This window comes from Ambystoma mexicanum, chromosome 2q, assembly GCF_040938575.1.
Source record: "Ambystoma mexicanum isolate Mex_15411 chromosome 2q, UKY_AmexF1_1, whole genome shotgun sequence".
Taxonomy (NCBI): Eukaryota; Metazoa; Chordata; class Amphibia; order Caudata; family Ambystomatidae; genus Ambystoma; species Ambystoma mexicanum.
In genome coordinates this window covers 1,468,094,336-1,468,107,639 of record NC_090924.1, presented here as the reverse complement: position 1 = coordinate 1,468,107,639, position 13,304 = coordinate 1,468,094,336, and the positions used below count along the sequence as shown (strand labels likewise).

General features: G+C 45.4%; 1 protein-coding gene across 2 annotated transcripts in view; it reads left to right on the top strand.

Annotated features, from left to right (window-relative positions):
• Positions 1-13,304, top strand: part of LOC138570274 (zinc finger protein 271-like) — a 37,356-nt gene that overhangs the window by 16,673 nt on the left and 7,379 nt on the right. The window contains exon 1 of one of the 2 annotated variants that reach the window (XM_069649043.1): positions 3,073-3,268. The exons of the other annotated variant lie outside the window; for it this stretch is intronic. The gene's annotated coding sequence lies outside the window, so the exon portion shown is untranslated. Of the gene's footprint in view, positions 1-3,072; positions 3,269-13,304 lie in introns of those variants that run through there. 2 annotated transcript variants of the gene reach the window in all.

The following is a 13,304-nucleotide window of genomic DNA, read 5'->3' as shown; positions in this document are numbered from 1 at the left end:
TGTGATGATCTTTACTTATGTAATGGTTCTCACAATAATTGTGACCAGGGAGATTACTCCCATAGACATTTTTACTTCACCCTGAACCGCTACCCGGTCTCCCACCGCTCCCGTTACCTTAAATCTGATGGGGGCACATCATTGGTTCTTCCTGGGGTTTCAGGCTGGCTTGTTCCCTATAAACACTCCCAGTGTGTCCCTCGCTGTTTTCTTGTGTGCATCTGTGACTCTGCAGAGCCTTTAGGCTGTCGGTGTCGTCACAGTTTATGAACCACATGGTCTACCTCCCAGAGGTCACGTCACTGTCTGACTTCTTCGAGTTTCCAAGTGGGACGGTTCTCTGTCAAGTCACGGAGTACTCCACTGAACTTTCGCCGTTGTCCCCTTGACCGAGGACCAGCTTCTTTACATAACCTTCTCTTTCCCAGGTTTGAGCTTCCCAGGCTGTGCAGGCTTGATGGTGGCTTCTCCCTTTAGCAAGTCCTTCCTCTGTTGCTGGCTCCTTTCCAGCGGAGCATCAGAGTCCTTTCTTTATTTCCAAGAGCTATTCTTCATGCCTCTTTGGGACAAACTCTTCCAAGTACTGGCTATCTTCACTGAAGGAGTAGTTGATATTACTCCTTCACTTTTACTTCTCTGCAGTATTGGCTTCCAGCCTGTTGCCGTTCTTCATGTCTCTTTTACTCTTTCTCTTCTTAGTGGTTTTAGATTTGGTTGAGTAAAAGAAGAGATCTGACAGTAGTAAACAGTAGTTGCTTTATGTGGGACTTCTTGGGAAATTGATTGTCTCAGGGTCTCATAGGAAAGAGGATTAGGGAGTTCCTACATGGAATGGGAGCCTTTATCCCCAAGAGGGGATTCTTTCCCTGTAAGGTCCTGTTTTCTTCACCCCTGGGGTAAATGCTGCCTACCGGGCTCACCTACCTAGCCTCACAGGGAAGTGCTCCCCCCTGGGGAGACGTGACAAGATCCCTTGAATCATCACACTGAGTAGTCAGGCTTAGACTCAGGAGGTGACGAGAGGTAAAGTTGACAACTGCATACACTGTTAAGGGATTGCTTCTACCCTGGGAGAGCCTAGTTAGCTTAAAACTAACCGTTACCAGGAGCTACTGTGGGCTCCCAAGGCCAACTGGTGCCTTACACACCCGCTTATGTGGCATTAAATTTGAATGTTTGAGAATGTACGAATGAGTACATGTTTAGGACATGTTTAAATATAATGGAGGACAGAAGTTAAAGCACATACCATATACCTTACGAGAGTGCACAGGTTTATCAACGAAAACCCAAGCCCTGTACTGCAAAAGGTTCAGCACAGTTCCGTGTAAGTAATATCCTTTCTAAGTTGAAATGGCAGTAAGTCGCAGAGTCAGGGTGAGGTTTGTGTAATTGTACATGTGGGTGTCCTGTAAACAAAGGTGCAGATTATACTCCCTAGTCATCCAGGAGGCCCTGAGACAGTATTAATTTGTTCAGGCTCGACCGCCAATGGCAGGGCAAGGAAAGCTGCTATTGGGGGATTTGTGCCCCTGGGTCTGATATGGGGAGCAGCGGAGTATCAGCCATGTTCTGTCATCAGTGGAGTGAACCAGGGATGTGTTCCAATCAAATCCACCTTTTAATTATTTCATAAGGGTGTTCATGATGTTAGATTTAAGTACTTCCCCTATTAGGTTTACTCTACCCAGTATGTGAAGCGTTTCCTCCATCTGATAACATTTTGATTATTGATATCCTTCCCACTATAGAACTGAAATCCGCTGTTGGTATTTCAAAATGGATATGGGCGTGGAAGTAAAAAAGTAATTCCCCTTCCCAATGGGGTATTTGAATTTTTTTTTGCAAATTGAATATAGACCTAGTAATTAAATGAAGATTGTTTTTTTTTACCTTAAACATCCTCTTCAGATCAGGGATTAATAATATTCGTAATAATTAATAACTAATAATATTAGTTCTTCCTGTTGCACTGCTGCCACCACTGACCCAAGGATAGCCATGGGGCTGTGTATGATATGATTTTTTATATGTATCGCGCTCGTACACAAGTGTTTCAGAGCGCGACAAGGCAAGGGAGGAGGAAACGGGAGGACAAAAACAACGATCTTACTAGGCCCAGTGACATTGGGAACATTCAAGTGCAGGGGAGAGGGGGAGGGGAAAGTGCTGAACACGTGATAGAACAACAACTGGTAGTGTGGCCAGTAGTTAGTAAATGCGAGAATAAGGTGTAGAGAACAGGTGTCTGATAAGTGCTGGAGTGGACTGTAGGGTTGCAGACACCGCCCCAAGTGCAGGGGTTGCCAGGAGGCAGTGCGGGTGTGTGGCTGGGAGGGCCCGGAATCAGAGGGTAACCAGGTGCCCGGTGCCGAAGCAGACAGATCAGCTGGGGAGAGGAAGCATGGTGGCAGGCGTCATTGAGTCCTCTGAGACTATCGTTTGTTGGTAATATTTGAAGCTTTTTACGCAGTAACTGTGACTGTAATGCCACTTGTCGCAGGGTTGCTCCTACATGTTGGTGAAGATTTTCCTATCAGATCCGGGTGGCGTTCCCGAGTTTCTCCTCCTGGTGCTGGCTGTTTTCCTCCTCTCACAAAGTCAGCGAGGCAGGATGATTTAAGTGGGACATCATGGTGTCTTCAGCTCAGTGCAGCCCCACGTAGGCCAACACTTGGCTCCTGCTCTGCTCTCTTCGCCATGCAGAGTGGAGCTAGTCAGCCGTCATTCACATCCAGTAGGACAGAGCGGTGGCTCACCCATTTCCCATGATTCTGTGACAGGCGTTTCACCACACTGTAGTAGTCCTTGTTGTGATTCCTGCTTGCTGGGTTAATCTTTATCATGAGACTGAGAAGGAGGAATCAGTCTCCTCTACACATTTCAGGCGCATTTCAGCGTTTTGTGAGATCAGCGTTATACAATCTAAACATGCCCTTGTGTTTTTCACATAGACTATTCAAAATATGCAATTTTCATGCTTTACTTACAGAACACTAATGGATATTTCTCTTTTTTCATTCCAATGAGGAACGCCGAGACCAATATATCACAAAATCCAAAGCCTTCTCACTAGAAAAGGACTCCAATTATTATTGACGCTGGGGGAGTTTCCAAATAGCACAGTCTTTGTCTCTTTTCACTTTGGGTCTCCTCTAATTCGTCGGATGCGGCCTCTGCAGAATTACGAGGAGCGGCCTGACGTGTTGTTTGTGTCTGTGCCTGTACACAGGACGTGAGGAAGGGAAGTGAGGCATTGCAGTTGGTGGTGAGTCCTTTTTTCTAACATGAGTGTCAGCGTGGCCAGACCTTCTTCTGGTTTCACGCAGCCTTTTCTTTCGTTCACAGATCCACATCCAGAGAAGTGAGGGATGCGACTACATGACCTGCTCACAGTGCAACACTAACTTCTGCTACCGCTGTGGCGAAAGATACCGCCAACTCGGTTTCTTTGACGATCACACAACAAACCGCAGCATATTTGGATGCAAATACTGCTTCCTCCCTGAAAGACCAAATTTAAAGAGATTGGTCCAAGGCTCTGTGTGTGCTGCAAAGTTACTTATTGCACCTCTGCTTTTGATTCTGGGACTGGCGCTGGGTGCCATTGCAGTTGTAGTAGCTGTCCAACACCACGTAGAGTTTCAACTCTGTGGTCCATCAGGGTGAGTCCCTCACCTGATCTAAGATGGTAGCCGCACTGAAGAGCCGTGTATATTTTGTTTAACCAGGTTGTCTAGCAACCAGTCCACACAATGCCCTCATATCCTTCCAGGGTCCGACAGAAGGTGGAAACCGGCCCCCATGCCTAAGGCTCCTAACACAAGGCCCCCCTGGCTGTGCAAGAAGAAAGGCAGAACGCAAACGTACCCCCTGCCCGAACTTCATGAGCCCCTGATACTCCGAAATGCACTACCTGGACTAATCTTCCTCAGACTGACCCATCCATCGTCTGTGCCAACTGATTTACTCGCATGCACTGACATTTAACATTGCTCGCAGATATCGAGCTCTTTTTGACTTTAAGGTAAGGCACAACGCGATACAGTGTCAATTGTCTAACTACGACATAACACATGTTGTTTTATAGTCAAACGTTCATACTGTATATTGTCTTAACACCTTGCACCTGCAGGCATGTACTCAAGCTACAGGTGAAATTCACAATGTATGGCGGAGATTGCGCCTCGACTCGCACACCACCAGCTAATTCTAATATACGGCACTTAGATACACTGTAGTATGTGTGGTCAATGCGCCTGCAATGATAAATGTAATTGCTTAACTACCTCATAGCCAGAACTGAATTGTTTCTGATACTCATTGTATTATCTGCTGTCACTGCGCCTACAGTGTTTAACGCCATCCAGAGCGCCACAGTATTGAACCACATTGCATTACCTGCAGTCTATGCATTGATAGATAATGAAACACCACTATGGTGCCTCTAGTCAGGACAATATATAGTGTTTAGGTTCTCATCATAAGCCCATAGCTGTTAACTGCTGATCCTACTGCTTATACCACTACCACTATTAAATTAACAACAGCTACCACCACACTAGTATAAGGATGCCAACCACACTGATCAAAATGCCTGCCCTTCTAATTAAACACCACACCCATGTAATACAGATAATGTCATGGCCTAGATTACCCCAAACCATAGCCATGCCTCGACAACTTCCAGACTCCCGCTCTTTCCTACCTAACAACATTCTACCCGCAGCTCTCAACCATAGGACACCCTAAGGGAACAACAACCTAACCAATGGTATTGACAAGTGCAGCTCTGCAACCCTGACAACTACTCAGTACCAGACTCGCCCCTGTCCACTGACACTCAAAATAACAAGCTAGCTTCTAGAACTAGGTCCATGAGAGACATCCTCTTCAACAACGCCACCATCCTAAGAAGGAACTCACTCTTAACACTCTGAACGGCTCGCTAATGTACTCAACTACCTAAGCTCCACCAGACCAAATCCAGACTATAACATACTTGGTGCACTCATCAATGCCAGATCCATACCAGCTCATGCACTAGATATAGCAGACATCATTACAACTCATAAACTGGACTTCCTAGCCATAACTGCATCATGGCTCCATACGGCCTCAGGCACAACCCTTGCCTTGGCAGTGCCAGATAGCTACACTATATGTAGGATGGACAGACCATCAGCTAAAGGCGGAGGAGTTGCTATCATTGCTAAAAGTGCCTTGAACATGAGAGAAACACCTGGTACTCCTATCACATCAGGAGAACTACTATCAGTGAAAAGGTCACTCTCAGCTACTGCAACATCGAATATCCACATTATCTACAGATCCGCAGGGCCTATACTCACCTTTGAGAATGATATAACACAAATACTATCTGCAAATGCCAAACTGAAATCAAAAACCATTTTATTGGGTGATTTCAACTTAGGCTTCAATGACCCACTTGCCAAAAACGCTCTATCCCTAGCCAAGACTATGGGCCTCATTACACGGATGGCGGTAGGGATTTACTGGTACCGGTAAAATACCGGTACCGGTAAATCCTTACCGCCTTACTACGAGGTCCCTTTGCGGGTTGGGGGATTTAACGCCTGCTTTTTGCAGGCGTTAAAATCCAACCCGCTAAGGGACCTCGGAGCTAATTACGGCACCGCAAAATTGTGGTGCCATAATTAGCGCCTTCCTCATTCCCATAGAGCCCTATGGGGCAGAAATGGGAATGGGGAAGGGCAATGGTGGAAGGGGGATTTACCGCCCCTCCAACCTTGGAATGGTGCGGTAAATCCCCTTTCCGCCAAGGTGAGCCATGGCTCAGCGCCTACCGTGTAATGAGGCTGTATGTCAGCACTGGGTCTCTCGCATCAGATCCAGAATCCCACACATGCAAAAGGCTGCACTCTCAACTGGCTTGCGAATATCAACTGTTATTCGACCATCTTATCGAACTCTCCCTGTCCCTGGTCCGATCACCATCTCATAACTTTCAATACAGATACCAAGATTAGCCGCACTAACCCCTCCAAGCTGGCTCGGCAGCCCCATCAAGAAATAAACAGACCATTACAGCCAATAGCTTACTACCCTTGTTGCAACCAGCCTTATTTACACAAAAGTTCGAGCATCCTGATCTGACCAAACAGTACAACAAAACCATACTGGCCGCCAAAGACAAGCTTGCGCTACTTGCCTTACGCAAAAAAAAAAAAAAACTTCCCACCGAATGGGTGGTTTACTCCCACATTAAACGCATTAGGAAAAGCAAAAAGAAAAATCCCTGTTAGAAATAAACAAACTAGAATTCAAAAGAGCTGCCCAGGAATACAAATTACAAGTCATCCTAACAAAAATCTCACTGTGTAATGACAGAATCTCTAAGGCTAAATCAAAAACAAAAGAATGGTTCTCAGTCTTCAAGGAGTTAAAAGCTCTGATTCCCCCAGTGGAAAGCTGCAACAAGGACGCAAACTGGTGTCTGAACATACAAAATGCCCTACAAGATAAAGTTGCATGACTCCAATCCAAAATTGAAGCAAAAAGAACTTTAGTCACACTATCTGATCACCCTAGACACCATGCGAATCCCCCCACTACCAATGAAATACATACATTCAAATTTACAGAGGTCACTAACTCAGAATTACTCCAAATCATCTCCAACTAGCTCCATTTATTACGAATCTCATTAATGCCTCATTTAAAAATAATTACCTATTGACCTCAAGAATGCCTGGGTATAACCCCTGACAGCAAAAAGTGTGTGGGGGGGGGGTTAATTCACATGCTTTATCTTCTCCTGTTGCATGCACTGCTAAACTGAGACAGTTGACTATAAGGTGGGCCTCGAGGAGCCATGTCGCTACTACTACAGAACCCATTGCCCCTGCAACTGAGAAATCCCGGCGATCCTGGGAGATGGATAGATCTGAGCAACTTATTCAATTGCCAGAATCCCCTGGTCCACTTAACAAGTTGGGTGAACATGGGGAGGGGTTCTCTTGACAAACTCGGATGCAGACAAAGAGTTATCTCCCTCAGATCCACTCACGCAGTCTACTCGACTCCACGACGTTATGCAGGCACACGGGGGGAATCACAGATTGTTACTCACTACAGGCCTTAGAACGCGCTATAGATCGCCTGTATCTAGAGAATTGTATGAGCCTCGACAAGGACCTTGCTGTTGAAAATGGGGCTCCATGTGCAGGAGCACTCTTACCAGTAGAATCGGGAGAGACTACTTCAAATCCTGGCTTTGAGGGCAATGTTAGCATTGCTTCTTGCGTATCCTCCTCTCTGCTGCTGCTGCCTCAGGATTCACCTATGGATTTACCTATGATGGGGCATTCCTTATTTCTGGCACAAGGGATCATCATTGGGAAGGGCAGCAATACTGCAAAGAATACTTTTGAGTTACTTCCCCTCCTAGCATTCAACCAAGTCATTGTGGACCCAATGAGCGAACCCGTGGAGGATGTAGTCGTGGCTCGCCCTTAATCCTTAAAGTTAAATGAAGATATCAACCAGTTTGACCCCTTAGCAAAGGATGATTTTAGGAGCTTGGCTTCGCTCGCACCCATGCCACAGACCTTAACTTCGAAACCAATACTTTTGGCTGGGAACTGGAACTCTCATGTCTAATGAAAAATCAGCCTCTTCGAACTTTCAAACAGATCAGCCGTCCTTCCTTGGTCAGAGTGGATATCTGGATATACCTTCTCTGGTAAGGAGTGCCAGAGGGTTATTAGACGGTGCATCTCAACTACAGGCCACTATAGCGGGAGAGTGTATTGCTAAGGTGGCTGCATCGTATTGACGAAGCAAGTGATGCTATCAAACAAGAAATAGGGGGCCTGAATTCGTCCCGTAGCAAAACCGACTATTTTAAGTCAGATGTTTAGATGTGTCACTTAAACTTGTAGTAGGGGGCCAGAGTTAAAATCCACCTCAGGTCCACTCACAATGTTAGCGCAAAGACGCATCAACCCAGACGGAACGCATTTCTCTTGGCCTATTGAACTGCACATCCGCGGGGGTCAGTATTTCTGGACAGAGTTATGGATGCATGCAGACGCTCTGCTTGATAAGCGTGAGTGGTGCAGCTACTGGGATCTCAGCTGCCCAGCCTACCAATCCAGAACACGACACACATGTCCGCGTGAAGCAGTCACAGGAAACTGGCTCACACTCAACCAGGCCAGTCAGGTTTTATTAATCCTGCCCATAATTGTCCAGGGGTGAGTTTGGACTTTACCACAGGTTGCCTACAGGGCACATGTGGCACTTAGTGACTTAGCACCCCTGGAACGATCGGCCGATGTCTTGGCAGAATAGCCTGAGCAGAACATTATCTGTTGCTTTAAGGGATTGACTCCCGAGAATAAGAACCCACATGAAAGAATGTTGATCAAAGCCCTGAGTGAAATCCTTGGGGTCTCGGACATATCCTTTAGAATTTTTACTGTAAATCACATTTTATATGATAGTATTAGGTTTACTCTGGTTAAAAGGTTTATGCACTCTTTCATCAGACTCTTTTCTTTCGGATTCGAAGCATAAGATTTGCCACTTGCATGATGCTTGGTTGGCACTGTTAAATGCTATTAAACTGTATAACCCTGCAGATAGTGCACATGCTCGGGCCACCCAGCTCAATCAGCTTAATCAGCAGACTGCAATGTATCCGAACCCAAAACAGCTTGAGACTACATTATGGGTGAAGATACTTGTCCCATTGACCCCCCCCCCCAGCAAGAGCAAGGGATACAGTTTACGGTTGCATGAAACATGCTCAACCTTGCTCTTCCTAATGTTCTTAAATGTTTTTCCTCCTCGATTCTAAAAATTATATCATGGAACATTGCAGGTCTAGAGAGCAGACTGAGTGACTTGTAGATTTTTTTTTTTTAACCAGTTTGATATTATTATGCTACAAGAAACCTAGTCTGTTGCTCTGCCGGCTCTAATGAATTATCTGTTGCTTCATGTCAGTGTTACTCCCAGCAAACACTCTCGTAACTGGGACTAATGTCTGGCAGAGAGACTCCCAGGACCCCTTTTGTTTTTTGCATATTTAAGTAACTTTGGGTCTCACCATAAGTTACTAGGGGAATCCAGACGAGGACCCCTAGCTCACTATTCTTAGAGAGGCACAGCTCCACCCAACTAGACCGAAACACATGTCTGGGGTTGCTATTGGTACTCTTGGTCACAGGAGAATTGCCTAGCATTTCAGTGCTGGACATAGACTGATATGTTTGGGATATTTCTCCTCTGTGGATGATAGTGAGCTAAAGACTCTGGGTAAGTCTCTCGTGACCGGAACTAATGTCCGGCAGAGGGACTCCCAGGACCCCCCTTATTTTTTAGTCCCAGCAAACATGGCAGGAAGGGTGGATAATTGGTGACTTATATCTCTATGCGGTTGGGTTGTGCTAGCATAACAGGTCTTCCCCTCTGATACTCTTTTGATTGCAGACATTGCAATTCTTTCTGCTAAGACATTGCATCTGTTTAACTTTTATAACACGACTGGAGGGAAGAGCAGGGGGGCCCCATTTAATAAGTTGGGGAAAACTCTCACTGTAGCGAAAGCCGAGAGCAAGCTTTGCTACTGCATAGGTGGGATGTCAACCTACACATGGGTAATCCATTGCATGCGATGCGTGAGGTGAGGCTCTGCATCTTCCAGCCTCAGATACATTCTGGTCAAGGTTCTACGAGCTGGGTTTACGCCCTGTCCACGACAGGTGTAGTTCAGATGTTCCTTCCAAGTACAACTTTAGCAATTCTAACTTTCACTCTTTTACTGATTATGTCATTATAGGCATATCTAGTTGGAACCTGATACATGATTTTGAAGTGATATATCGCTTCGAACGTGAGCATGAACCTCTGATTTCAAGTATTAACTCTTCATCGTTCCTGTGATATGTGAACAGTTCTGCCCACAGAAACAAGAAGTTAGTAATAGTAATACTTGTAAATCATGAATGTGATGCACACATGTTCTTATAAAGCCCTGCTTAGTGTCGAAGTATGCCTGAATCCCCTAACTGACCCAAGCAGGGTTTCGAATGAATTGGGGCTTACGATGCTGATCACAGGCGATGCTTTTGTAGGAACTAGAAGGAAGTTAAGGATAGATAACAAATATCCAGGCTGGTTTGGATGACAGTGCAGGGTTGCCAAGCAGTCACTTCTCACAGCCTTGAAACACCCAACTAGGTGCAGTAGAGAATTTATAGAAACTAGGCTAATGTACCAAAATACAATCACTACGGGGAAAGCTGCATGGGCTGCAAAGATGTAGACGGATTTGGCAATGGCTGCTCTCTCTGGTTACCCGAAGTTATATTGGAGAATGGTCGCTGCCGGTCTAGGTGATAACTCATGTAAAGACAGAATGGGTATCATTGGGATTTCGACTTTAAGTTGGCATGAACCTTTTTCCAGATTGTATAACCCTAGACATCATTCTCAGCTATGGTACCAAGGATAATAGGAAATAACTCTGGGAAAGAAGATCATTTTAGCTTCTCCATTAAGGATTTAGAAATGGCACTAAAATAAAATGCATCTATTGGGAAAGCCGCCGGCCCAGATATGTCGCTATTGAATTTTTTAAACATGAGCGCATAATTTGGCTACCATTATTAACAAGGGTATGTAAGATCAATTTCCGGAAACAGGTTGTCCCTCACAGCTGGAATCAGTCCATTGTTGTCCTGATTTTTAAGAAGGGGAACACAGCAGACCCAATCTGTTACCGTCCCATCTGTTTAATTGATTCAACAGCAAGCTGGTTTGGCCGGGCTTTTTATGGGAAAATCATGGACTGGGTGGAGGAGAATGCTATCCTGTCAGATTGACAATATGTATTCCGCAAGGGCTTGGGGACGACCAATCAGATCTTGAATTTGTCCCTCATTTTGGGAAAGCATGTCCATGGTTATCGGGTCCCTATTTATATAGTATTTATGGATATAAGCACAGCATTTGATTGTGTAAACCATGAAAAATCGTGGACGTATTTGAAATCTCTTGGAATGCTGCCTCCTTTATTGGACATGTTGGTAGCCATGCACACAGACCTGTCTGTAAGAGTATGTGTTAACACTTCAAGGGAGCTAATGGATACTATTGGTTTAACCCGTGGCGTCAGATGTGTTGCTTTTTATTTTATTTTCATTAATTCAGCATCTGCCACACCGAACGATCTGCCAAGTGATGTACTTAAGCCAGCCGGCAGGCCGTTTCCTCAGTTAATGTATGCTGACGATGCGGTTCTTACTGCGAAAACTGCAAGGTCCCAGCAGCAATTGGTGGAGTGTTTCTGTAATTATAGGTCAGCAAGAGACTGGAAAATCAATGCAGCAAAATGCAAAGTAATGCGTATTGGGTCCACCAAAAGTAAAACAAAAACTATACCAGATGAAGGATCCGCTCTGCAATGGGTCAGCTCTTTCACTTGGGCATAACAGTGTCTAAAGATTTGACATGACACCTGCATATTGAAGCTCAGGCCGGTAAATGTGCCCAGGTGAATGGCTTTATATTGTGATTCGGGCACCTCATGGGTGGGCTCCCAGTTGAACATGCTTTACGTAATTATAGAGTAAAGTCTGTGCCGGTGGCCATGTACGGTGCAACAGCCTGGGAGCATCAGAAGCCTTTGCCTATACAAAGGAAAGAGAATCAATTGCTCAGAAGAATTATGGGGGTAAATCAGGATTTTCCTGGTCAGATACTCCACCAAGAATGCAGCACAATGTTTGTTTCAGATCTTATCCAACTTTGACCGTTATTATATTGTCTACGTCTCTGGGGCAATCCAGCATTGTCACTGGCAAGGTCATTAATCCATGATATTTTGGGCTAAGATGTACTGCACAGATTAGCATGGCTAAACTATATACAAGCAAGCTTTGCTCAGCTTGGCCTGATGGATTATTTGTATTGCAAAACAAGTGTGGGGGGGATCAGGCTTTGGAGACTACGACCAAAGCCTTTTTTTAAATTGAAACATATTAAAAGAGAATTAAGTGAATTCCATAAAAAAATATTTTGGGTTAACTGAGTAAGAAAGACATTTTGGGCCTGCCAAATAGAGGGCCTGATTCACAGAGTGTTTTCCTATGGGAATGCGTCATTATAAAACTCGTCTGTGAATCAGGCCCTATGTGATCTGGGTCAATGAACCGAGAAAGAGGGCCGTTTTCATTCGTTTGAGGTCCAACTTACTTTTTACGAAAGGTCCCCTGCAGGACTAAAGAATGCAAGTCTTGAATAGTTGTCTTTGCAATCAACATACGTTTAGATCTAGATCAGGCTGAGATGTGTTGGGCCTGCGAAGATGCCTGACTTCTCTTGGTGAGTGGATGAACAACAACTGGCTCAAATTAAACGCAGACAAGACAGAGGTCTCGGTGGTGGGGTGTCCCGCTGATCCTTTACTTTGGGTGTCTTCCTTCTGGCCTTTATCTTTTGGTCCCCTTCCCACTCCTGTTGGGAAGGTGAAAAATCTGGGGGTAACACTATCGGCTTCTCTATCTATGGAGAGTCAGATCGCCACTGTTTGTCAAACAGGCCCCTTTCAGCTGAAAGTCCTGAAGAAAGTGCTCCCTTTGATCTCTGAGCCTCTTCACCCTCCGGTAATTGCAGCCCTTATACTATCCCGGTTGGACTATTGTAATTCCCTATACTTGGCTCAACCGAAGGGGCTTATTCAGAGACTGCAGCGTATGCAAAACCTGGCAACTAGAGTGGCTACTGGCTCCCCCTATGGAGCCCACATCTCGCCTGTCTTAGGGTCTCTGCATTGGCTACCTCTGAATCAACGCATCAGGTTTGAGGCCTGTGAACCGGGCTGTACACAATCTGGGAGCAGAGTTTCTCCGAGACAAGTCTGTGCGCTATTCTCCTACGCGCCAGCTGCGTTCTGCAACTGCGGACTTACTTATCGTGCCGTCTTATCGACGTGCACGGGTAGGAGGTAGGGCTATCTCTGTGTCTGCTGCCGTGGCTTGGAATGAGCTACCACTTCCTATAAAGAAACTATCTGATCACTTTGTCTTTAGGAACGCGATAAAGACATTCCTTTTTGTTTAATGCTGGCCCCTTCCCTGTCCTCCTTCATGCGAGGTGGCTCCCTCTTTCAGTGCCAAGATGCCTTCAGGTGATCGATTGCGCTTTAGAAATGTCATTAACATAACATAACATAGTATTTGTATTTTGTTTATTTGTAAAGCGCACCAAGCCCAGAGGAATCTGGGCGCATTTCTTAATGTTACACATTTAGG